Genomic DNA, 26,691 nt, shown 5'->3' with positions numbered 1-26,691 from the left:
GGAGCCTCGGTGTCCAACGAAAGATGAATGGATAAAGAAGCTGTGGTTTATGTATACAATGGAATATTACTCAGCTATTAGAAATGACAAATACCCACCATTTGCTTCAATGTGGATGGAACTGGAGGGTATTATGCTGAGTGAAGTAAGCCAGTCGGAGAAGGACAAACATTATATGTTCTCATTCATTTGGGGAATATAAATAATAGTGAAAGGGAATATAAGGGAAGGGGGAAGAAATGTGTGGGAAATATCAGAAAGGGAGACAGAACGTAAAGACTGCTAACTCTGGGAAACGAACTAGGGGTGGTGAAAGGGGAGGAGGGCGGGGGGTGGGAGTGAATGGGTGACGGGCACTGGGGGTTATTCTGTATGTTAGTAAATTGAACACCAATAAAAAATAAATTAAAAAAAATAAAATAAAAAAATAAAATAAAATAAAATAAAATAAAAAAATCTGAAAAACTATATTTTCCAGCCTCCCTTGAATCTACAGATTGCCAATTATATGTAAGCAAAACATGTCAGGCAGAAGCTCCCAGGAATCCCTTTTCTGTCCTTGTGTACTTCCTCCTTCCAGCTGCCCAGAATCAAACACTGTAGCTAAAGCTCTAGAAATCATTTAGGTACCAAGAAGGAAAAAAAAAGGGAATAAAGAATTGTAAAGACTTTAGCCTTAACATTCTGTATCATTAGAACAAGAGGAACTATCTACCTCTGGGTTTCTACTATTTAAGAAACTGACCCTATAATGTCCAAGACACACATCTCTAAATATGTTTTGGGCAGCTAGGCAATCCCCAGTTAATGTAAACAACTAGGGATACATCTAACACAGTAGTGTCCCTGGATCTCTGAACTGTGAACTTCACACGTACTTCTCAGTATCTCCCCTCTTAGGTGGGACAAGACACCTAAAAAAGGTCAAGGTTGAGTATTTCTCTTCTTCAAATCAGTAGGGCTTTGATAAAACCCTAGCAGATTAGGCTCTGATTAGATTTAATGAACATAATAAGACCTAAATAAATGAAGAGATATTCCAAGATTATGGAGAAAAGACCTGATATTATGACAATTGAAATCTATAAATTCAAAGCATTTCCCATCAAAACACCAATAAGATTTTTCATGAAACTTCAAGAAACTTAAATTCATATGAAAAAGCAATGGGCCAAAAGGAGCCAACATAAAATTATTGAAAAATTATATTGATAAGGCTTGACCAACTAGATATCAGGTCTTAACAAAAAATTATTATTAATCAGTGGAGAGATAAAAAATCAATAAATCAGGATAAAGAGTCTAGAAACAGATTTTTTAATATGATGGTGGCATTATATGATGCTGGGATAAGCAATTATCTATGTAGAAAAGATATAAGATTCCCTTCCTCACACCATACACAAAAACAAATTACATATTTATTATAGACTTAAATGTGAAGACAAAAACTTAAAAACTTATATAGGAAAATACCTTTATATGTTCTGAATAAGGAATTATTTCTTGCTATGTCACAGAAACATAACTATAAAGGAAAAGTTTGATAAAAATGGCCACAAAAAATTAGAATTCAAGGCACAATTGCAAACACTGTTAAAAAAACAAGCCACAAACTGAGTGCAAAATTGCATATTATCTACAGCACTATTAATTCATAGCTATTTTTTTAATTCAATAGATTTTGGTTCAGTATTATCATTATTTAGTTTATTGCCACAATTGCCCCAGATTACACTGCACAATCCCTTCAGACTGGCTTCTGTGCCTTTTATTATGCCTCATCATTTTTTGAGATTGGGTTGCTGTCATTGGAGAATGGATTTAGAAACTTAGATCTGTGTGCTAGGTGTATTAGTACTTATAAGAAAACACAAAAGCAATTTAACTATGCTTCAGTTGAATACAAATGATCTATAAAAGACATGAACTAGATCTACCAGTATCAAGATAGGTTAATCTCAAATTATATTATAAATCTGAGTAAAAAAAAAAAAAACTAGTTGCAGAATGATATGTACAGTATATTATCATTCATTCAAATATTTAAGGCCCACAAAATAATAACAGATTTCATTTATGAATATCTTTATGAAGTAACAGAAACTGAAAACAGCCTCTAAGACTGTCCTAACACTTAGAGCTAGGTTATGATGTTCTGTTGAACATAAACAATTTTACAGAGCATCAGACAAGGTCATTCTGTGACTACAATAGATCAAAACAAACATAAAACTACTCCATAATTGTAGCTGAACACTAACAAAAATAGAAACATTATCCTTATTATTAAAAATAACAGCGATTAACATAAATGACCAAATATTCCCATATCCTGGCTGATATAAGAGACTGTGGCTTCTTAATCAATTACAATTTTATGGTTGCTCTAGGTTTCCCTCCTTCTAGATGAGATTTGCTAATATATAATTACCCCCACTTCCACCATCATAGAATTACCCCTACTTCCTGATAGCATCCAACCTAGAGCAAAGCCTGCTTCACTGAATCTTTGAGAATCACTTAACAAATATCTAAATCCTATACTAAGTCCTTTCTATTACCATCCTACTATAACCTACAGTTCTCATGGTGTGCATTCAACTACAAGGGTTTTCTTGGTGGTCTTTGGAAGAAGGCATTGGCAGCAGCAAACATATTTTTTAAATGTGTAGGAGTAAGGCACCCAAACTTCAGGCTAGTACTTGAATCTAAAGAGGCAGAAAAGAAGAGAGGTCTAAGGCAGAGAAGAGGGACACTCTAGGTGTATTTCAATGTTTTATTTCTTTTAAAAGAGAGAAATCTAAAAATTATATAACAAAATATACATATATGTTTACATTCAGTGGTGGGAACACAGTAATCTCTTTTACTAGTTCCCCAATTTATTTATTTTAATTATGGTGAAATACACATAAAGTTTACCAAGCCTTAACCATTTTTAAATGTATAGCCCAGCGGCATTAAGTGCATTCATATTGTTGGCTACCACCACCACCCACCTACAGAAATATTTTTATCTTGAAAAACTGAAACTCTGTACCTACTAAACAACAACTCCTCATTACTCCCCCTGGCAGCCACCATTTCACTTTCTTTGTCTATGAATCTAACTGAAGGTATGTCATAAAAGTGGAATCACAGTAATAGCCCTCTCTATTTCTTGATATGTTTGAAATATATCATGATTTAAAAATAAATACTTCTGTGAAGTAGAGAAAAAGTGAAGGTCTTCCTCAATCATAGCCTAAAGGGAACCAATTTTAAGTTATTTTTAAATTTTACATGTTTTTATTTAAAACATATCCTTCCATACTATACATAACGGGATATGACTGAACAGATGTTCCTACTGGCTTTTGCATTTTATATTTGCACTGATGTTATAATTATCTGTATGTCTATCTAACCAGCTAGAAGACATTGCCCTTTATGGAGATGATGCCTTATTTCCCTTTTTACTTCCAATGTCAAGCACAGTCACTAGACTGTAATAGATGTTCAACAAATGTGTATTGAATAAATGAACAACCTATTCTATCAAGACCATTTTATTGTTTTGAAACCATTGACTTCAAGTTAATAACCTGAAAAACTCACTTCGAAATATAAATTTGCTCCAAATCATCAGTTTCAAGTCCTCCTATTCATCTTTTTACAATGACCCCAACTATTCTCGAAGCTTCAGTGGCACAAGGAAATTCCTCTTTTCTGCAAGGACAAACATACATATGATATAGATCCCTCTTCCCCACAGCCTTATCTTGCTGCATCAAGCATTTGAAACTTTAAGTAACTTTCAGACAGCTGTAATTGAACAGATATTATTGCTGCTGAAGTTGTGCCAGTTAGCACATTACCGTAGACATAACTCAGGCAAAGCACAGACAAAAACGACTTCATGGAAGAAAAGGCTTATTATTCACTAACTATTTTAAGGCAATTACTTCCTTTATTCCTTCAAGCCTCCTATTGCTAAAGATATCAAAGAAAAAGAATTTATCATAATGGATCACAAACTCAAACTCAGGGGAAAATATTAAAGTGAAACTAAACAAAACAAAACAAAAAAAAAGAAACTAAATTATCTTTGACTAATTAAATACATCAGTAAATGTATTTACTAAATCTAGTCCACGTCTGAGATCCAGTAATGTGAACCAATGGAAGATCATGTACCTCAATCGGAAAAGAACTAAGCCCATGTCTCTGCTTCAACATGTGATCATGAGCATTCCTTTAACTATTCAAACACTTGGTGAGGTAAATTATATACCCTGGAAGGATATCAGATGATTAAAAGAGGAAAGGTAGTGTCAACATTTTTCATATTCTATAATTTACTCGGGTAATAAGGTGACTTATTTATTATAAGAATTTATCAAAGAAATATCTGAAGCCCAGAAAGTAGGGGTATCACAGGGGGAAAGGGGGAAAGATTTCCATGTTCAGGAACATTGACTTCTTCTGTGACAAAGCATTTTCACCTCAGTTTTCTGTGTTCCTCTAAGATAATCAGGAGGGAAATGGTGATCTTTAAACTATGTGTCCCTAAATTACAAAATGCCCAATGCCACTTAATTGGGCTAACAAGTCTACTTACAGAATTTCAACTGGGCTCTCCATATTGACCTACAATCCTACTACCACATTTCTTTCGTCGTCTCATTTTCTCACTCACCATGGCGATTGTATTAAACCTTCTGGATCTTCTTCCACCAAATAACAACATCCAAAAGCTCCCTCAATCGTATAAGATAACCTTACCTCCAACCTCACACCGTAACTGAAAGTCATTAGTCAGCTTCCCATCACCTGCTTTCAAATGTACAACTCACATATGTTCCCCTCTCTTTCTCAATTCCTATGAAAGCCAGCTTTCTTCTTCCTGGTTGAGATCAAATCTCTCTGTTCTGTAGCCTATTTCCTCAAGCATCACATCCTATCAATTTTCTTCTCTCTCTTCCATCTTCTAACATCATGTCAACTTGGTCCCTTCTGCTCAAATATGCCCTATTCTATTTAAGAAAATCTTCATCTTGATTTCCCTCTTTTGATTACAGCTCGATCTCTTCTCTCCTTTTCTCAGCCACATTTCTCAAAAGAATTGTTTACAAGTACTGTCTCTATGTCCTCGCTTATCACTCATTCCACAACCCACTGAAACCTAGCTTCTGCTCTCAACAGCCCACCAAACCACTAAGCTAAGGAGGCCGATGACCTCTAATAAATATTCTTTGGACCACAACTTTCCTACTGTCTTGGTAGCACTTTGTGAGGTTAAGCTCTTTTGTACTTTGTGATATGTCACTACTCTTCTGAACAGTCTTTTAGTTTATCCTTCCCTGACTCACACTTTAAAATCAGAGTTTGTCGAGACTCAGTCCTAGGCTCCCTCTCTTCTCCATTCTTTTATCTACATAATATCAAACACTCATATGTTTTTATTCAGCATCCACGTTTTGACTATGCATAAATGTGCATCTCTAGATCACACGCTTGTATCTAACTTGACGTCTCCACTTGGCTATCTGCTGCAGGTTGGAGTCTTCAAAAGCACACACTGAGGCTGAATTTGGTGTGTAAGATGTTTTTTAGAGATCAAACCCCTTGCAGGGAAGGAGGAGGGGAGGAGATTTCTCTGAGGAAGAGGTCAAATTGCCTTCATAATCCCCTTGTGGTCATCTCAGCCGGGGGCTCTGCAATAAGTGTTGCTCATCAGAGTATCCTACCTCACTTATTCACCTGATATAGGGATGCCCCAGGAAGGGCATGACCTCTAATGAGGTAGCTGGAGCAGATCCTGAAGTCACTGACAGCTGGTGGTTGTCTGCTGACTGCCTTCCTCTCAGCTGGATAGCATGTCCTTCCTTAAAGGGGAATCTTGAAGGCACATTTCTTCACCTGCCACAACATCTCACAGACATTTTAACCTCAAAACAAAAATTAGCCTTGTCCCACCTGAACCTATTATTTCTCCAGTGTGCCTGCTTTCTGGGAAGAGTACCCTCTTCATGCAGCTGCACACCTCAAAAACCCACTAGTGATCCTAACACTCTCTTTGCCTTCACCCTTTGCCCTTACCCTATTCTATTCCTCTCTCTCCTTAGCTATTGAAATAAGCTTCTAATTGGCCTCCTCACATCCCTCCCAGCTCCATGATCTGGTCCCTTCCTCACACCAGTCCAGGTGCTACCTACACAGGACAATCAGAGCCCTATAAATATACAATGCTCCTTCCCACTTCAGGTCCCTTGTTTATGATTTTTTTCTCTTCCCCACTCAGCCCAGCTAACACCCATCCTTCAGGCACAGCTTTAATGTCGTTTTCTCAAACAAGCTTTTCTGCCCCTCCAGATCCTATGTGAAACAATATTGTGTCAGCACACTCATCAGCACAATTGTTATGATGGTAACTAAACAGCTAATTGTATATCATTGATCCCCTTTATTTCTGGATTCTGTACTCACTAAAATATATTTGTAACCTGAAAATCAATACTAATAGAGCTATCACAATCATTCCTGGACATGCACAGAATAGAGAAAGATCTGAGTCATGTATCAGATCTTTCTGATACATGTATCTTCTCAACTGAGGTCAAACAAGATAATGCTCTACCTTCCTGTTTCAGCTCTCATACTATAAATGTATCCTTTTTGTGGTCTACTTCCTGCGAATTTGTTCACAACTTGTGCTCTTTTTCTTGGTCACTTCACTGTTTAGAATGGGCCCCTGTGTAGCACCAAAGAACTAATGTTCCTAAGTGCAGAAAGGCCATGACATCCTTACAGAGAAACCCAATGTGTTTGACAAATTTCATTTAGCTCTGGCCTGTTAGTCATGATTTCAGTGTTAATGAATCAACAATATATATTAAGTAAGGTATCTCTAAATGCAAATGCACATGAAATAAGATGAAGTATTAATTCTTGACAAAAATGTTGTGACCAGAGGCTGGCAGGAACCTAACTCTATATTTCTCCTAGGAGCAATGATTCAGTATTCACTAATTCAATATGCACAGCAACTTCATGGGACAGAACTATCAAGAAAAATAAAAACCTACAGCAAATGTTTTCTTACTATCTCTCTTTCAACAGAATATAAACCTCTTAAGGGCAGGAACAATCTATCTTAATTACAGCTATAGTCTCAAAACAGGGCCTTGTACATAGCAGAAGTTTGGTAAATATTCATTGATTTGCATGAATAGAAATGAAAAGCATCTCCTCGTAGTAAGGATATATTTTTTTAATACATTTTACTCCAAATCCAGGACCATGGATGTCTCTGTTACATACAAACCTCACTCTATAAATATTTTTGGCTCTCTTAGAAAATGCTAATTGCTGTGGTCTGAATGTTTGTGTCCCCCAGACTCATATGTTGAAAACCTAATGCCCAAGGTGATGGTATTAGGAGGTGGGGTCTTTGGGAGGCCTTAGGTCCTGAGGGTAGGTCCTTCGTGATTGAGAATAATACCTTATAAAAGACACCCTACAAAGCAACCTAGCCTGTTCTGCCATGTGAGAACACAGCAAGAGTCTGCAATGTGTACAAGGGCCCTCACCTAAGCATGGCTTCCTGGTCTTAGACTTCCACCCTCTAGAACTTCAAGAAACAAATTTCTGTTGTTTATAAGCTACCCAGCCTAGAATATTTTGTTATAGCAGCCCAAAAATATCGAGACACTAATATATGAGTTGAGGAGGAAATGTACTTATGTTGAAAGAATATTAAACCAGGAAATAAGACACGTGCATTTTTGTCCCATCCCATGGCAACTGCGTGGGGAAGAAGCCCCCTCAACTTGAGTCTTTGTTTCCTTATCTGTGAAATAAAATGGATTCTGAATCCCCTATCAGCTTTGAGATATAAGCATGTATATTATCTTGGCTCACCAATTCAACCCTTTTTTCCCTTGTGCTACTAGAACGTGCCTCTGACCCAGCATGTAATCCCAAAATAGCAGGGACTTTTGAGATCTTGCTGTGCTGCATCACCAGTATCTAGAAAGTGTCCAGCACACAATATATATTTATATAATGCATGAATGAATCTGTCTCCTGAGAATCCAGACTTCTAGTTCACAATATTAAAGTAAGCCCCTTTTGTATTTGCGGACTCTCCAAGAGAAGCTTGGAAGGTGTGTCACTATATTAAAATATGTTGTTATTAACAAGAAACTGCAAAGTAAGGCTTTTTTGTTACTTAGCTCTTTAAAAAAATAAATGCTACGTGTTCTATAGAATATTCGATCAAGAAATAAGAAAAAAACACAAAGGTCATTTAATAAGCTATCATTCAAAAGTAATAAGTATTAACACTTCAATATACATTCTGTGCTTTCTTTTCTAGCTCTTCCAGTTTTATTTTATTTTCCAGTCCATTGGGAATTCGTTTTTGTATTTATTCAATAAATTATTTCAAATAGTTAACTGGTAACATTTAGTGAATAATAAAACATACAAATATCAGCTAAACACTCCACATGTACCCAAATTAATTCATCACCTCCTTCTACCTCTCCAAATACACTCCTCCCCATCACCACACACTCAATGATGCAAGTAAAAATTCTAGAAGTTTCCCTCACATTTTCCAGTTCTCTTAGTACATCTAATCGGTTTCCAGCTCCTCTTTAAGCTCTCTTTAGGAAGCAAAAGACCTAACTGTGGCCCTTCCTAAGTCTCCCAGCTTGTCTTCCCACTCTCTTCCACCTTTCTCTCCAATATCAACATGGGCCAGATTGAACTACTGCCAGCTTCCCAATCTCCTATGCCCTCCCAGGGCCCTACGCCCCTGCTCCTGCTGCTGGCTCATTTCAGAACTCCCTCACAATACCTAGTTACCCTACCTTCAGTCCTCAGTTTAAATACTCCCACAAAGAAATCTTCCTTAACCGTCCAGACTGAGTTAATAATCCTTCTTCTTGTTCCTTGTGATGACTCCATTAAAACACTAATATGATTCATATTTTTATAGTTTATCTTTTCTATCTCCCCTAGGGATTGTAAGCATCTTGACATCTTAGAATTTATCCTGCTCAATGTTATATCTCCTAACCTTACTTAGCACGATGTCAGACACAAGAACGTTATTCAAAAATATTCTTTGGAATGAATGAAACTTTCTTTTCTCCACTGATTTGCCATTCTGTCTCAATGATATACTTAACATGACACGCACTAGGATCTATGTCCTGATCCTATTTGCTTAAGCCATGTCTGCTTATCCTTGCACTGGTATCACCTTACTTTAATGTATTATGGTTTTATGATACATTTTCCTATCTAATAAGATATACCCTCCCACACATTACTGCTATTTTCTTCATCTATTAGATGAGAACTACATGCTATATTTTTTTAACTCTTTTAAAATTTTCTTTTGTGTTGAAATGGTATTGCATCAGACCTAGGAAGAAAATGGTATCATCCACAAGTCATACTTTTATCTTTTCCTCTGAAAATTTTGTAGCTCCCATTTCTGTTACTTGGATTACTATACTGGCTACAACTTCTGGAAATAATAAATATGGTGATTATGGCAGATATCCCTAGGAATGTCCCCAACTATCTAGATTCTATTAGTATCTGAGGGTAAAAATTATTTAAGAAAGACTAATTTAGAGGTGCCTGGGTAGCTCAGTCATTTGAGCATCTAAGTCTTGATTTCAGCTCAGGCATGATCTCAGGGTCATGAGATCAAGCCCCATGTCAGGCTGTGCACTGGGTGTGGAGCTTGCTTAAGATTCTCTCTCCTTCTCCCTCTCCCTCTCCCTCTGCCCTTGGCCTACCCCCACGCATATGCACACCACTTGCATCGAAAGAAAGAAAGAGGGGGAGGAGCAAGATGGCGGAAGAGTAGGGTCTCCAAATCACCTGTCTCCACCAAACTACCTAGAAAACCTTCAAATTATCCTGAAAATCTATGAATTCGGCCTGAGATTTAAAGAGAGACCAGCTGGAATGCTACAGTGAGAAGAGTTCGCGCTTCTATCAAGGTAGGAAGACGGGGAAAAAGAAATAAAGAAACAAAGGCCTCCAAGGGGAGGGGCCCCGCGAGGAGCCGGGCTGAGGCCGGGGCGAGTGTCCCCAGGACAGGAGAGCCCCGTCCCGGAGGAGCAGGAGCTGCACCGACCTTCCCGGGGGAAAGGGGCTCGCGGGGAGTTGGAGCAGGACCCAGGAGGGCGGGGATGCCCTCGGGCTCCCGGGGACAGTAACAGCAACTGCGCGCCCAGGAGAGTGCGCCGAGCTCCCTAAGGGCTGCAGCGCGCACGGCGGGACCCGGAGCAGCTGAAGGGGCTCGGGCGGCGGCTCCGCGGAGGGGGCTGCGCGGCCCCGGGAGCAGCTCGGAGGGGCTCGGGCGGCGGCTCCGCGGAGGGGGTTGCGCGGCCCGGGAGCGCGAATCCACCAGCGCAGGCTCCGGAGCACAGGGCGCCGGGACACAGCCCAGGATCCGGCCTCCCCCGGGACAGGCAGAGGCCGGGAGGGTCCAGGACCGCAAGGAAGCTCCTGCCCCGAGCTGAGCAGATCAGCGGCCCCGCCCCGGAGCCTCCAGGCCCTGCAGACGGAGTTCCTGCCGGAGCTGAATCCAGGTTTCCAGAGCTGCCCCGCCACTGGGGCTGTTCCTCCTGCGGCCTCACGGGGTAAACAACCCCCACCGAGCCCTGCACCAGGCAGGGGCACAGCAGCTCCCCCAACTGCTAACACCTGAAAATCAGCACAACAGGCCCCTCCCCCAGAACACCAGCTAGACGGACAACTTCCAGGAGAAGCCAAGGGACTTAAAGTACACAGAATCAGAAGATACTCCCCGGTGGTTCTTTTTTTGTTTGTTTGTTTTTGTTTTTGTTTTTATTTTGTTTTGCTTTTTGATTTGTTTCCTTCCCCCACCCCCTTTTTTTCTCCTTTCTTTTTCTTTCTCTTTTTCTTCTTTTTTTTTTTTGTTTTTTTTTTTTCTTTTTCTTCCCTTTTTATTCTCTTTCTCTTTTCTTTCCTTCTTTCTCTCCTCTCTTTTTCTCTTTTTCCCAATACAACTTGCTTTTGGCCACTCTGCACTGAGCAAAATGACTAGAAGGAAAACCTCACCTCAAAAGAAAGAATCAGAAACAGTCCTCTCTCCCACAGAGTTACAAAATCTGGATTACAATTCAATGTCAGAAAGCCAATTCAGAAGCACTATTATACAGCTACTGGTGGCTCTAGAAAAAAGTATAAAGGACTCAAGAGACTTCATGACTGCAGAATTTAGAGCTAATCAGGCAGAAATTAAAAATCAATTGAATGAGATGCAATCCAAACTAGAAGTCCTAACGACGAGGGTTAACGAGGTGGAAGAACGAGTGAGTGACCTAGAAGACAAGTTGATAGCAAAGAGGGAAACTGAGGAAAAAAGAGACAAACAATTAAAAGACCATGAAGATAGATTAAGGGAAATAAACGACAGCCTGAGGAAGAAAAACCTACGTTTAATTGGGGTTCCCGAGGGCGCCGAAAGGGACAGAGGGCCAGAATATGTATTTGAACAAATTCTAGCTGAAAACTTTCCTAATCTGGGAAGGGAAACAGGCATTCAGATCCAGGAAATAGAGAGATCCCCCCCTAAAATCAATAAAAACCGTTCAACACCTCGACATTTAATTGTGAAGCTTGCAAATTCCAAAGATAAGGAGAAGATCCTTAAAGCAGCAAGAGACAAGAAATCCCTGACTTTTATGGGGAGGAGTATTAGGGTAACAGCAGACCTCTCCACAGAGACCTGGCAGGCCAGAAAGGGCTGGCAGGATATATTCAGGGTCCTAAATGAGAAGAACATGCAACCAAGAATACTTTATCCAGCAAGGCTCTCATTCAAAATGGAAGGAGATAAAGAGCTTCCAAGACAGGCAGCAACTAAAAGAATATGTGACCTCCAAACCAGCTCTGCAAGAAATATTAAGGGGGCCTCTTAAAATTCCCCTTTAAGAAGAAGTTCAGTGGAACAGTCCACAAAAACAAAGACTGAATAGATATCATGATGACACTAAACTCATATCTCTCAATAGTAACTCTGAATGTGAACGGGCTTAATGACCCCATCAAAAAGCGCAGGGTTTCAGACTGGATAAAAAAGCAGGACCCATCTATTTGCTGTCTACAAGAGACTCATTTTAGACAGAAGGACACCTACAGCCTGAAAATAAAAGGTTGGAGAACCATTTACCATTCGAATGGTCCTCAAAAGAAAGCAGGGGTAGCCATCCTTATATCAGATAAACTAAAATTTACCCCAAAGACTGTAGTGAGAGATGAAGAGGGACACTATATCATACTTAAAGGATCTATTCAACAAGAGGACTTAACAATCCTCAATATATATGCTCCGAATGTGGGAGCTGCCAAATATATAAATCAATTATTAACCAAAGTGAAGAAATACTTAGATAATAATACACTTATACTTGGTGACTTCAATCTAGCTCTTTCTATACTCGATAGGTCTTCTAAGCAAAACATCTCCAAAGAAACGAGAGCTTTAAATGATACACTGGACCAGATGGATTTCACAGATATCTACAGAACTTTACATCCAAACTCAACTGAATACACATTCTTCTCAAGCGCACATGGAACTTTCTCCAGAATAGACCACATATTGGGTCACAAATCGGGTCTGAACCGATACCAAAAGATTGGGATTGTCCCCTGCATATTCTCGGACCATAATGCCTTGAAATTAGAACTAAATCACAACAAGAAGTTTGGAAGGACCTCAAACACGTGGAGGTTAAGGACCATCCTGCTAAAAGATAAAAGGGTCAACCAGGAAATTAAGGAAGAATTAAAAAGATTCATGGAAACTAATGAGAATGAAGATACAACCGTTCAAAATCTTTGGGATGCAGCAAAAGCAGTCCTAAGGGGGAAATACATCGCAATACAAGCATCCATTCAAAAACTGGAAAGAACTCAAATACAAAAGCTAACCTTACAGATAAAGGAGCTAGAGAAAAAACAGCAAATAGATCCTACACCCAAGAGAAGAAGGGAGTTAATAAAGATTCGAGCAGAACTCAACGAAATCGAGACCAGAAGAACTGTGGAACAGATCAACAGAACCAGGAGTTGGTTCTTTGAAAGAATTAATAAGATAGATAAACCATTAGCCAGCCTTATTAAAAAGAAGAGAGAGAAGACTCAAATTAATAAAATCATGAATGAGAAAGGAGAGATCACCACCAACACCAAGGAAATACAAACGATTTTAAAAACATATTATGAACAGCTATACGCCAATAAATTAGGCAATCTAGAAGAAATGGACGCATTCCTGGAAAGCCACAAACTACCAAAACTGGAACAGGAAGAAATAGAAAACCTGAACAGGCCAATAACCAGGGAGGAAATTGAAGCAGTCATCAAAAACCTCCCAAGACACAAGAGTCCAGGGCCAGATGGCTTCCCAGGAGAATTTTATCAAACGTTTAAAGAAGAAATCATACCTATTCTCCTAAAGCTGTTTGGAAAGATAGAAAGAGATGGAGTACTTCCAAATTCGTTCTATGAAGCCAGCATCACCTTAATTCCAAAGCCAGACAAAGACCCCGCCAAAAAGGAGAATTACAGACCAATATCCCTGATGAACATGGATGCAAAAATTCTCAACAAGATACTGGCCAATAGGATCCAACAGTACATTAAGAAAATTATTCACCATGACCAAGTAGGATTTATCCCTGGGACACAAGGCTGGTTCAACACCCGTAAAACAATCAATGTGATTCATCATATCAGCAAGAGAAAAACCAAGAACCATATGATCCTCTCATTGGATGCAGAGAAAGCATTTGACAAAATACAGCATCCATTCCTGATCAAAACTCTTCAGAGTGTAGGGATAGAGGGAACATTCCTCGACATCTTAAAAGCCATCTATGAAAAGCCCACAGCAAATATCATTCTCAATGGGGAAGCACTGGGAGCCTTTCCCCTAAGATCAGGAACAAGACAGGGATGTCCACTCTCACCACTGCTATTCAACATAGTACTAGAAGTCCTAGCCTCAGCAATCAGACAACAAAAAGACATTAAAGGCATTCAAATTGGCAAAGAAGAAGTCAAACTCTCTCTCTTCGCCGATGACATGATACTCTACATAGAAAACCCAAAAGTCTCCACCCCAAGATTGCTAGAACTCATACAGCAATTCGGTAGCGTGGCAGGATACAAAATCAATGCCCAGAAGTCAGTGGCATTTCTATACACTAACAATGAGACTGAAGAAAGAGAAATTAAGGAGTCAATCCCATTTACAATTGCACCCAAAAGCATAAGATACCTAGGAATAAACCTCACCAAAGATGTAAAGGATCTATACCCTCAAAACTATAGAACACTTCTGAAAGAAATTGAGGAAGACACAAAGAGATGGAAAAATATTCCATGCTCATGGATTGGCAGAATTAATATTGTGAAAATGTCAATGTTACCCAGGGCAATATACACGTTTAATGCAATCCCTATCAAAATACCATGGACTTTCTTCAGAGAGTTAGAACAAATTATTTTAAGATTTGTGTGGAATCAGAAAAGACCCCGAATAGCCAGGGGAATTTTAAAAAAGAAAACCATATCTGGGGGCATCACAATGCCAGATTTCAGGTTGTACTACAAAGCTGTGGTCATCAAGACAGTGTGGTACTGGCACAAAAACAGACACATAGATCAGTGGAACAGAATAGAGAATCCAGAAGTGGACCCTGAACTTTATGGGCAACTAATATTCGATAAAGGAGGAAAGACTATCCATTGGAAGAAAGACAGTCTCTTCAATAAATGGTGCTGGGAAAATTGGACATCCACATGCACAAGAATGAAACTAGACCACTCTCTTTCACCATACACAAAGATAAACTCAAAATGGATGAAAGATCTAAATGTGAGACAAGATTCCATCAAAATCCTAGAGAAGAACACAGGCAACACCCTTTTTGAACTCGGCCATAGTAACTTCTTGCAAGATACATCCACAAAGGCAAAAGAAACAAAAGCAAAAATGAACTATTGGGACTTCATCAAGATAAGAAGCTTTTGCACACCAAAGGATACAGTCAACAAAACTAAAAGACAACCTACAGAATGGGAGAAGATATTGGCAAATGATGTATCAGATAAAGGGCTAGTTTCCAAGATCTATAAAGAACTTATTAAACTCAACACCAAAGAAACAAACAATCCAATCATGAAATGGGCAAAAGACATGAACAGAAATCTCACAGAGGAAGACATAGACATGGCCAACATGCATATGAGAAAATGCTCCGCATCACTTGCCATCAAGGAAATACAAATCAAAACTACAATGAGATACCACCTCACACCAGTGAGAATGGGGAAAATTAACAAGGCAGGAAACAACAAATGTTGGAGAGGATGCGGAGAAAAGGGAACCCTCCTACACTGTTGGTGGGAATGTGAACTGGTGCAGCCACTCTGGAAAACTGTGTGGAGGTTCCTCAAACAGTTAAAAATATACCTGCCCTACGACCCAGCAATTGCACTGTTGGGGATTTACCCCAAAGATACAAATGCAATGAAACGCCGGGACACCTGCACCCCGATGTTTCTAGCAGCAATGGCCACTATAGCCAAACTGTGGAAGGAGCCTCGGTGTCCAACGAAAGATGAATGGATAAAGAAGATGTGGTTTATGTATACAATGGAATATTACTCAGCTATTAGAAATGACAAATACCCACCATTTGCTTCAACGTGGATGGAACTGGAGGGTATTATGCTGAGTGAAGTAAGTCAGTCGGAGAAGGACAAACATTATATGTTCTCATTCATTTGGGGAATATAAATAATAGTGAAAGGGAAAATAAGGGAAGGGAGAAGAAATGTGTGGGAAATATCAGAAAGGGAGACAGAACGTAAAGACTGCTAACTCTGGGAAACGAACTAGGGGTGGTAGAAGGGGAGGAGGGCGGGGGGTGGGAGTGAATGGGTGACGGGCACTGGGTGTTATTCTGTATGTTAGTAAATTGAACACCAATAAAAAAAAAAAAAAAAGAAAGGAAGGAAGGAAGGAAGGAAGGAAGGAAGGAAGAAAGAAAGAAAGAAGAAAGAAAGAAAGAAAGAAAGAAAGAAAGAAAGAAAGAAAGAAAGAAAAGAAAGAAAGAAACAGAAAGAAAGGCTAATGGAATGCAGTACTACATGAAATGAAATTATTGACAGGGGAAAAAAAAAACCATAACCTAATCTATCTAAGTGGTATTTTTTATCCTAAAGGCTTTGATATTCCCCCAGATACATAAAGTAATAACTTAGCTTCCCAAAGTGAAATATCTAAGAGCTACTAAGCTTATTATCCTTCTTCTGATTTATCTTTCTTTCCACCATTGACCTGTGGGAAGAAAACTTTTGTATAACCCTGACCAAGGTGGTTAATAGACATTACGCAGTTTTTGTTTCATGCTTTTGCTTTGTTCTATTGTGTCTCTTTTGTTTGGCTTCTGAGACTGCAGGTTGCAGTGTCCACAGTCTTTCTGGAAAATTAAAGCCCAATCCTCAATTTTTGTTTTTAATAACTTACAAGATCAAACTATCATTTGTGAACCTCTTGGTAAGTATAGGAACCATACTAAGTGTTTTACATGTTTGCATTCATTATTTCATTTAATGTTATCAATCAGCATTCTCCAGAGAATATAATGTGTGCACGTGTGTGTGTGTGTGTGTATGTTGTGTTGTGGGATATATATGTGTGTATAGGAATATATGTGTGTATAGTATATATATATATATGTGTGTGCACATTCATATATATGTATACTCATATATATATGAGTATGGGATGTATATATGTGTGTAGGATATATATGTGTGTATATCTACTCCATCTATATATAATAAATCGATTATATATACACATACATGCATAATACACACATATGCATATAATAAAGAGATTTATTTTAAGAAACTACTTACATGGCTGTGATGACTGGCAAGTTCAAAGTCAGTAAGGCAGGCTGGTAGGCTTGCAACTCAGATAGAATTTCTTTCTTTTTTTTTTTTTTTTGAGAGGGAGAGAGCACCTGCACATGCATGAACAGCGCAGGGTAAGGGGCAGAGGGAGAGACAGAGAATCCCAAACAGGCTCCACACCCAGTACAGAGCCCCCTACCTGGGATTCAATTGTGTGACCCTGAGATCATGACTTGAGCTGAAATCAAGAGTCCAATGCTCAACCAACTGAGCCACTCCGGTGCCCCTCAGAGAGGATTTTTATGCTATAGTTTTAAGGCAGAATTCTTTCTTTGATTTATCTCTTTCTTCTGGAATCTTACTACAAGTAGCAAGGACAAACCAGGCCACACCTTCTCCATTTTGTGTGGAAATCTCTTCAGCTAAACTTGTCACCTACAAGTTTTATTTTCCATCCAACAATAAAACATAATTCAGACATGTTCTCTGCCCATTTATAACAGGGATTACCTTTCCCCTGGTGTCCAATTAAGGTTCCTCACTTTCTCAGAGACCTCATCAGAAGCTCTTCTACATTCATATTTCTAGCAACATTTTGTACATAATTATGTGTGTGTGTGTGTATATATTCTCTAGGACCATAGAAGCTTTCTCTACAGCTTTCCTCTTCTTCTTGAGCCCACATCAGAATTGCTCTTAGTGTTCATATTTCTACCAAAAATCACTTCAGAGAAATTTAGACTCTTATAATCGAGTGCCTCAAAATTCATTCAACCAATACTTACTACCCAATTCCAAAGTTACTTCTGCATTTGTCAGTATTGATTACAGCAGCAACATACTTCCTGATATGGAAATCTGTACTAGTTTCTTTGGGCTGCTTAACAAAATATTGCAAACTGGGTGACTTAAAACAGCACAAATTTATTCTCTCATAATCCTGGAGGCTAGAAATTCAAAATCAAGGTGTTAGCAGGACCATGCTCCCTCTGAAACTTCTACAGGAATATCCTTCCTGGCCCCTTCTACATTCTGGTCACACCAGGCATTCCTTGGGAAGATCACTTCAATCTCTGCTTCTATGTTTCTAATGGACATTTTCTCTCCATGTCCATGTGTCCATGTGTCTTTATGTAGCATTCTCTCTATGTCTATGTTCAATTACCCCTCCATAAGGACATCAGTCATAATTATATTAGGGCCAACCCAAATGACCTCATCTTAACTTGATTAAGACTGCAAAGACTCGGGCAGCCCAGGTGGCTCAGCAGTTTAGCACCGCCTTTGGCCCAGGGCACAATCCTGGAGACCTGGGATCGAGTCCCACATCGGGCTCCCTGCATGGAGCCTGCTTCTCCCTCTCTCTGTGTCTCTGCTTCTCTCTGTGTGTGTGGGGTGGGTGGGTGGGTGTGTGTGTGTCTCATGAATAAATAAATAAAATCTTTAAACATAAAAAAAGGATTAAGATAAAATGAATTATTAAAAAAAAAGACTGCAAAGACTGTTTTCAAATAAGGCCACATGTATGGGTACCTGAGATCAGGATATCAACACATCTTTTGGAGGCACATGATTCAACCCATAACAATTTAAATCTTATCAATTTTTGAAGTATTATTCTCACTTTTAAATGTAAACATTCAGTCTTAGGCTAAAGAACTTGTGCAAAGTCATGCTGTTTGTAAATCATAGCACTGTGACTCACTCTCAAGTTTGACTGACTCTAAACCCAAATTCTACTTTGTTACCTAATAAATTGTTAATATTATGCCTAAACATATGTTTCAGAATACTAAACAATGTTTCAAGGTTGGATTTGACAGAATTGATCATTCCCTCCTTCCTGAAACAATCCTCCTAGTCTTTCATTGTAATCCTCCCTCCAGTTAGTCCTATCTTACGGGTGGCCCCTTCTCACACTTTCATTGGCTCCAGCTCCCATGTATGAGCTCTTGTGCAGTAGAGCCCCAGGGATACGTCCTCCTATCTGTAAATTGTTACCCCCTCAGTGCCTTTAGTGGATGACTTTACACAATCATCTCTATGCCAGTATGTCTCAAATGTATAACCCCTGGCTTTGACCTCTCCACTGACCACCAGAGTCATATATCCAATTGTCAACTTGAGATTTTCTCTTACATGTCTCATAGGTTTCTCAAACTAAATATGTCAGTACCACTCAAGTTTCTTATTGAACATGATATCCTATCCTGATAATTTAGACAGATGCAGTATTTGAAGTACATTAAGTAACTGGCAAAATTTCTAAGAGAACAAAGGAACCAGACTTGAAGGCTAACAGCCCTTAAGGGATAATCCCCAGATCACACTGTGGAACTAACTGCTCAAGGGAGATAGTGCTGTGACCATTGCTGGTCACAGACACCGGAGCCCATGTTTTGGACCCCGGGCTCAGAAACTATGCCTGACATCTCTGCTACTGCTGTCTCTAAAAATTAGATAAGACTACTGACTCCATAGCCAGAATGAATGTCAATGTAGAGTTTCACAAGTGCATTTGACTAAGCCAGAGTCTCAAGCTGCACCCCAGGTACAAGGGCTACTGGTAAAGCAACTTTCTGACTTCTATCTTAGAGAAACATGATTCACAGGAAGGATGTTCAGTGGTGTCAAGTGGCTAGGAAGAATGACAGATATCCACCACAGTGACCAAATAGAACTCATGATTCTCCTTATCTTCCTATATCCAAGCCCTCAAGAAGTACAAGTGGTAGTCATCCTTAATTCTTCCATTATTCTCTACATTTAATCTGTTATCAATCCTCTCACTTCTATCTCTTAAATATATCCCAAAATGTATCCCATTTTCTGCATCAATAATATCTTAGTCAAACCACCAACATCCTACATCTTGACCACATACTATAATAGCCTCCTTTTCTTCTACTCTTGTACTCCTATAGTCCAATCTTCACACAGAAAACAGACTGGTCTTCTAAAAATACACATTGGAAAAAAAATTAAAAAATAATAAAAATAAAAATAAAAATACACATTGGACCTATTGATACTCTGCCTTAAGCTCTCTAAGATTCCTACTTTGGTGTACAGGGTGCTACGTAATCTAGTCCCTGCCCAGCATCTAATCTCACCTCATATCACTATGCCTTCCTTTGTTCAACTCCATCCGCAACCACACTGGAACTTTTTCCTGTCCTTGGATAGAATACGCTCACTCCAACCTCATGACATTTGTATTTGCTCCTTCTGCTCCTAGATCTTCACATGGTTGGTACCTTTTTGCTTTTCAGGTCTTAGCTCAAATGTCATCTCTTCTGAGAAATCCATTCTAAAGTAGTCCCTCTGTCACTCTGTATCATATCCTCATTGTCATTTTTTTTTTAAGTAAGCTCCACCCCAGTGTGAAGCCCAATGCAGGCCTTGAATCCGCAACCCTGAGATCAAGGTCTGAGTGGAGATCAAGAATTGGACACTTAACCAACTGGGCCACGCAGGCAGCCCTCCTCATTGTCATTTTTAAGAGAATTTAAAATTATGTGACAGTATATTATTTCTGATTTATTGGATCTCTCTCCATAGTCAAGTCACTAGATTGCAAGACCATCCATTTTACCTGCCTCTGTATTCCCAGTGCCTGGCACAGATTAGGGACTTAGAATATATAGATTATATTTTTTTATCTTATTGAATTGATATATTTATCTTATGCTCACATACCAAGAAAGAGTGTGTGTGTGTGTGTGTATTCTATATCTATATTTGTTAAGTAAGATCATAGGTCAAATAAATTGCACAGGCTAAAGATTTACAATCAGAGAAAGATAAAATCACTGAGCTCTACAGTGGTCTAAAAAGTTTCCAGTGAAGAATTGAGACCTAATCTTAGCTTTGAGGAATGGGCAAAATTTGGACTTTCAGAACAAATGGAAAGCATAACAGATAAAGATGATTTAATATACAGATATCAAATAAGCATGTGAAAAGATGTTCCACATAATATGTTATCACAGAAATGCAAATTGAAACGAGTTACCACTTTACACCTATTAGAATGGCTAAAATCAAAACACTGGCAACACCTAATGCTGACAAGCATGTGAAGCCACAGGAACACTCATTCATTACTGATGGGAATGCAGAATGGTGCAGTCACTTTGGAAGGGAGTTTGGCAGTTTCTTACAAAACTAAACATACTCTAGCCATATGCTCGAGTAACTGCACTGTGTGGTATTTACCCAAAGGAGTTGAAAAGTCATATCCACACAAAATCCTGCATACAGATGTTTATAGCAGTTTTATTCATGATTGCCAAAACTTGGAAGCAACCAGGATGTCCTTTAGTAGATGAATGGATATATAACTTTGGTACATCCAGACAATGGAATATTATTCATCACTAAGAAGTAAAGAGCTAGCAAGCCATGGAAAGACATGGAGGAAACTTAAATGCATGTTACTAAGTGACAGAAGCCCATCTGAAATGATGACATGTACAATTCCAACTATATGACATTCTGGAAAAGGCAAAACAATGGAAATAATAAAAAGATCACCGGTCACCAGGGGTCAGGGGGAAATAGAAATGAATAGATGGAGCACAGAGAATTTTTAAGGCAGCAAAAGCATTCAGTATGATACTATACTAGTGGATATATATCTTTACACATTTGTTCAAACCCATAGAATTTACAGCACCAAGAGTGAACGTTGAGGGAAACTCTATCTTTGGATGATTATGATGTGTCAGTGGAGGTTCATCAATTTTAGCAAATGTGCAAGTAGTGATAGATACTGATAGTGGAAGAGTCTATGCATGTGGGGGGGGGGGCAGAGAATATATGGTAATTCTCCATACCTCCTGCTCAATTTTAGGTCTACCTCCTGTAGACCTAAAACTCTCTAAAAAATAAAGTCGATTTTAAGAAAAGAAAAAAGACACAAAGAAAGATAAATCAGAAAATGCCAGAAGTTTAGTGAGGAACCACAGGGGGAAACCAAAGGTAGGAAGGGACTAAAAGGGAGCACAGTCAAGCACAGGGAAGACCATTAGCCCACTTACAACTGACTCAAGGCCAATCCTTCTAGAACATGCTCTCATCTGCCAAGATCATTTACAAGTTCTCAGTGGCAGTCATGTGATGACATATTCTATCAAGGAAGGACCTTTTAAGCATCTCATCTGGCTGAGGACTGGAACTGATGGTCACAACACCAGGATGAATGCATAGATAACAGAAAGACACAGACATCAAGGAGTAAGGCTAGTGAATCCAGTAACCCAGGAGATAGAATTAGACTGGGAAGCACATAAATGAGAAGTAACAGGCACATAAGCCCAAAAGGGGTAGAAACAGGCAGATTTCCAGAAAAGAGGTACAGTCTGGGGCCTTTGAGGAGCACAGTGGAGTAATTCCCATAGGGCAGCCCATCTTGCCCCTGCCTGCAAAAGATCACCTGCTTACCTTTGAAACCTAGGCCCCTGAGCTCGGAGAAGAGGAAGCAACAATTCATATGAGCAAAGTGAGGAAGAAATGAATCGTTTTACTGCCGTAATCCCTTCATATTAATTAAACTGGTAGGTTAGATGCAAGCATCTCCCTAAATTGCATGCTCATCTTCTTCCAACAGCACTTAATGAGTGCAATTGGCACATTAAAAAGACAAGGCAACTAACCTGCATATATTTCTATATTTTTCCACAGCAACTTGCTTCTCAGCAAGTTTGTGAAGCTGGATGTCTCTTCTCAGGAAGCTAGGGGATGGGTTTATTGGGGAACTCATAAACTAAGAATTCTTGCTTCAGAACAATCACCCATGAATTTCTTAGAGTTGATGGAAATTACCTGCCTGCAGGTTAGCTCCTCTCTGGATCTTCTGTTTCCTTGGGCTTGGTACAGATATAACCCCCCACTGATCATATGTCTTCCCAGCTGTTCTTTCTCCCTGGCCTGCACAATTCCCTGTACCAATGTGCTGAGGAAGTGCAGACTGCAGTAAATAACAGTCTGAAGAAAGAAGCAGGCCGTGAGCAGCATATCGTGTGTCTGTAAGTAAATGACATGCCTGTAACTGTGCATAAGTCCTTGTTTCCTATTTCAGAGGTGTTTTGTATCATGAACATGGGGCCTGTGCCAGGCAGAAAGCACATTTTATGGGCAGCTGGTGGGTTCTACTTGAAGAGGGAAAGAGGTCAACACTGGAGAGAGGGGCCCATCTCCAAACAGGTGGCTCTGGGCAGGCCGGTAAGGTGAATCACGAACTTCCATCTGCCATTCTGCAAGACTTACCTATAACAAAGCTTACAGATTTAATCAGAAAAAAAGGGGAAAGTAGGGTGTAAAAAGAATACAAGAACAGGAGAAAAATGGAGAATTATTCTTTTCATATTGCAAGTCACAGTGCCGTTTTTAATCTACCAAAAAGCACCAAATAAGTGAAATTGAAATATCTTCATGCCTCCACTAAGACAGAGTCATTATGTTATATGCTCCCTGGAGTCTTTACTGCCCCTCTATCCCAGAGCATGAGGGTTAACTCTTCAGGGGAGTCTCACAATTCATCCCAGAGTGCAAGCATCAACCTCCCCCTCGTTTCAAGTAAGAAGTACAAAGCTGGGAGTTGAACAATAGAAATTAGTATCAGGGAACTCCTCCATCACAACTAGAATCTTCTCCCCAGAGGGAAAGTTACTAAAGTTTGATGTACTTGACAATTTGAGGGGAAAAAAAATGTGATGCTGCTTCTTGAGGTAGGAACAAATCACCACCTCCCACGGTAATGATAGGCCTTTCCCTAGAAGCTGAGAAAGACTCATGGAAAGAAAGTCATCCGCAGAGTGGGTGAGAAAGAATGACTCAGGTATTGTATTTTCTGTATTTTGTCAAGAAATGCATTATTCTGCAGATGGATCTGATTTAGTCATATTATGGAAAGCCAAACATGGTTTTGGCCAATACAGCACCAACTATCAAGGGTCTACCATGTAAGAGGCGTGGTGCATCTCCTAGCTCTAATCCTCACTCAATTCCCTCATATGCTAAACATTTTCCAACTCTATTGATAAGTAACCTGCACTCTGAGAGAGTAAGTGATTCACCTATATTACATGATTAGTGCCCCTCCCTCTAAACTACCTGCCCACCACTCCTGAGACCCGTGGTAACAAGTTGATTAGGTAAACTAAAACTCCAATTCAAAGAAGCTCAGAAAAAAAATAAAATAAAATAAAATAAAAAAAAAAAAAAAAAACAAAGAAGCTCAGGACTTTCTCACTAATCTCATTTTCTGCAGGTAGCTGAGACCTAGAGAACAGGAATGTATTATACTTTACAAGAGGTAAAATATGCGGGAATAAGTTAAGGGGGATAATGAGCTGAACAAGTTAAACAGTGTAATCCCATAATGCTATAGCCAGCAACAATTATTTGAGAATAATCATAGAGTACAGAACAGAGTCTAAGCAAGTTTACACAAACGGGGAGTTACTTATTCAGACCCCAACTGGAAAATACTCTTCCGGGAAAAAAAAATAGGTACTAAACCTTTCCAGAGCTTCAGTGGTTCACTCTCAATAGGGAAGACCCACAGCACTGGCCAGTACATAGATGCCTTTCTTGTCCACGTGATAAGCTACTGACTGTAGCAGTTTCGCACAGCATAGGGGAAAAAGTAAACCTTTTACAATAGAGTGGATACAGACACTATAAATATTGAACTCTGCAATTTCAGACCAGAAATTTCAGTATTCTCGGCTACCACCCCAAGATCAGAACAGAAGTCACACAAGAGCAATGGAAACACGGAGGAGGAATCAACAGAACACAGGCAACAAAGAGAAACCAGATCCAGGGAGGCCCTGAGTCAGACCCCAGACATAGTCCCTAATTACTAAAGGGTAACTTCTTCTGCTTCTTATACAGCCATTGGTGTTGTTCTTTGTATATTTACTTACACTGATGGTGACCACAGAGTAAATGGGATATGTCAATTTTCCCATACTATATGAGTGCTCCTTCTCAGTGAGCAATTTCTGCCATCTTTATTTGGGGAGTCTCAAGTACAGACAGTTGACTTACTACTGGTCCATGCTGTCTTACTGTATTTTATTTTCCTCTTTCATCTCCCTCCTATACGCACCCACTCTAATGAATTTGATCCATCTTCCTAAAAATGTATGACAAAAATGTAGTTCAGTCTGTATATGTATGTTTTATTTAGAAATGGTATTGTATTTTATATCTTGTTTTGCTCTTTATTGTTTCTTTTCTGTTTCTGTTTTTTTTGGATTTTTTACCAAGCACTGTTCCTAAGACCTTTGTGTATAACTGTATCTATGATTATTTCACTGCCTCTGATTGCTTGCATAGTGTCCCACAGAAGGCATTCTCCTCTTTTCACTTACCCACCCCACTAATGATGAACAACTAGACCACCCGTTTCCACAAATATCCTTATACAGCTTCCCTGTGAATCTGTGAGTTTTTCCTGGAGAGCAAACACCCAGTAGGGGTATTTTGGATCTTCCAGTATATGGCTACTTACTTTAGTTCATCCTGCCAGAGCACCTTCCAAATGGCTGATTCAATCTGTACTCCCACTAGAAGCGCTTCTCGTTTTCCTACATATTTATCAACTCTTGGTATTATGCCATTTGTTCATATTTGCCTAACATCTGTACATTAGGTGTTATCTCTTCCTTTCAATTTGCAATGACCTAAATACTAATGGGATTGATCTTTTCTCCCTGTGCTCGTTAGCCAGATTCACAGCGTTCTTCTTGGAATTACCTGGTCTTCTTTGAACCACCTATTTTTTAGGAGTTTCTGTCCTTTTCTTCCTGATTTATCTAGAGTTCCTTTATGTTCTAGATATTAATGCCTTGTTGGTTTTAAACATTGTATCTTCTCACCTGCCTGTTAACTTATTCTAAGTCTCCTGTCATCTTTCTAAAGTTCTGAATTTAAAAAAAAAACTTCAATTACCACTATAATTATACTTTACAGCAAGATGAGTCCTGATAATTACAGTAAGGTTTTGATGTCCACGGTTGGCAGACTAGGTAAGTATTTTAGAGTATAGTCCTACCGAAAATTATTCCTCTCTGCTTGCCACATATTAGAAGTATTTTGAAACTCCACTTGACTCCCTTAATTGATTTTATGGCTGATGTTGGTCTTCCTCCATTTCCCTAAGACAAACCATCTTGAAACTACAGATAAATCATAGTTTATTGGCCACTCACCTTTAAAAATTTCTCACTGTCTCATCCACAACCCCCAACACAATAGGACAGACCCTTGCTCCGATCCTCACCTTTCTTTTTTTTTCTTTTTTTTTTAATTTATTTTTTATTGGTGTTCAATTTACCAACATACAGAGTAACCCCCAGTGCCCGATCTTCACCTTTCTTTCAGATATATTTTATCTTTCATGATAACTGTACTTAAGAAATCATTGTGCCCATTTTTATATATCATCAGAATCTGCTTCTCTGCCCAAAAGTTCTTGCTTCATCAACCTTTCTGTATGGATGTGTCATTGATACTTGGCCTCTAAAGTTAAGTTGGCTGTAGCACTGTCACACATTTCCTTGATCCAGCGAAATCTCTTTATATTATAGATGGACTTCAGCCCTATGTCTGCAAGATCCAACATACATGCTTTCCCCACCACATTGTGTTACTATTTTTCATCAAGGCTGACTTGAGTCATTCAAGAGAAATTAAATAGCA

The sequence above is a fragment of the Canis lupus genome, chromosome 25 (genome assembly GCF_003254725.2).
Source record: "Canis lupus dingo isolate Sandy chromosome 25, ASM325472v2, whole genome shotgun sequence".
NCBI lineage: Eukaryota > Metazoa > Chordata > Mammalia > Carnivora > Canidae > Canis > Canis lupus.
This window is presented reverse-complemented; position numbering follows the sequence as displayed.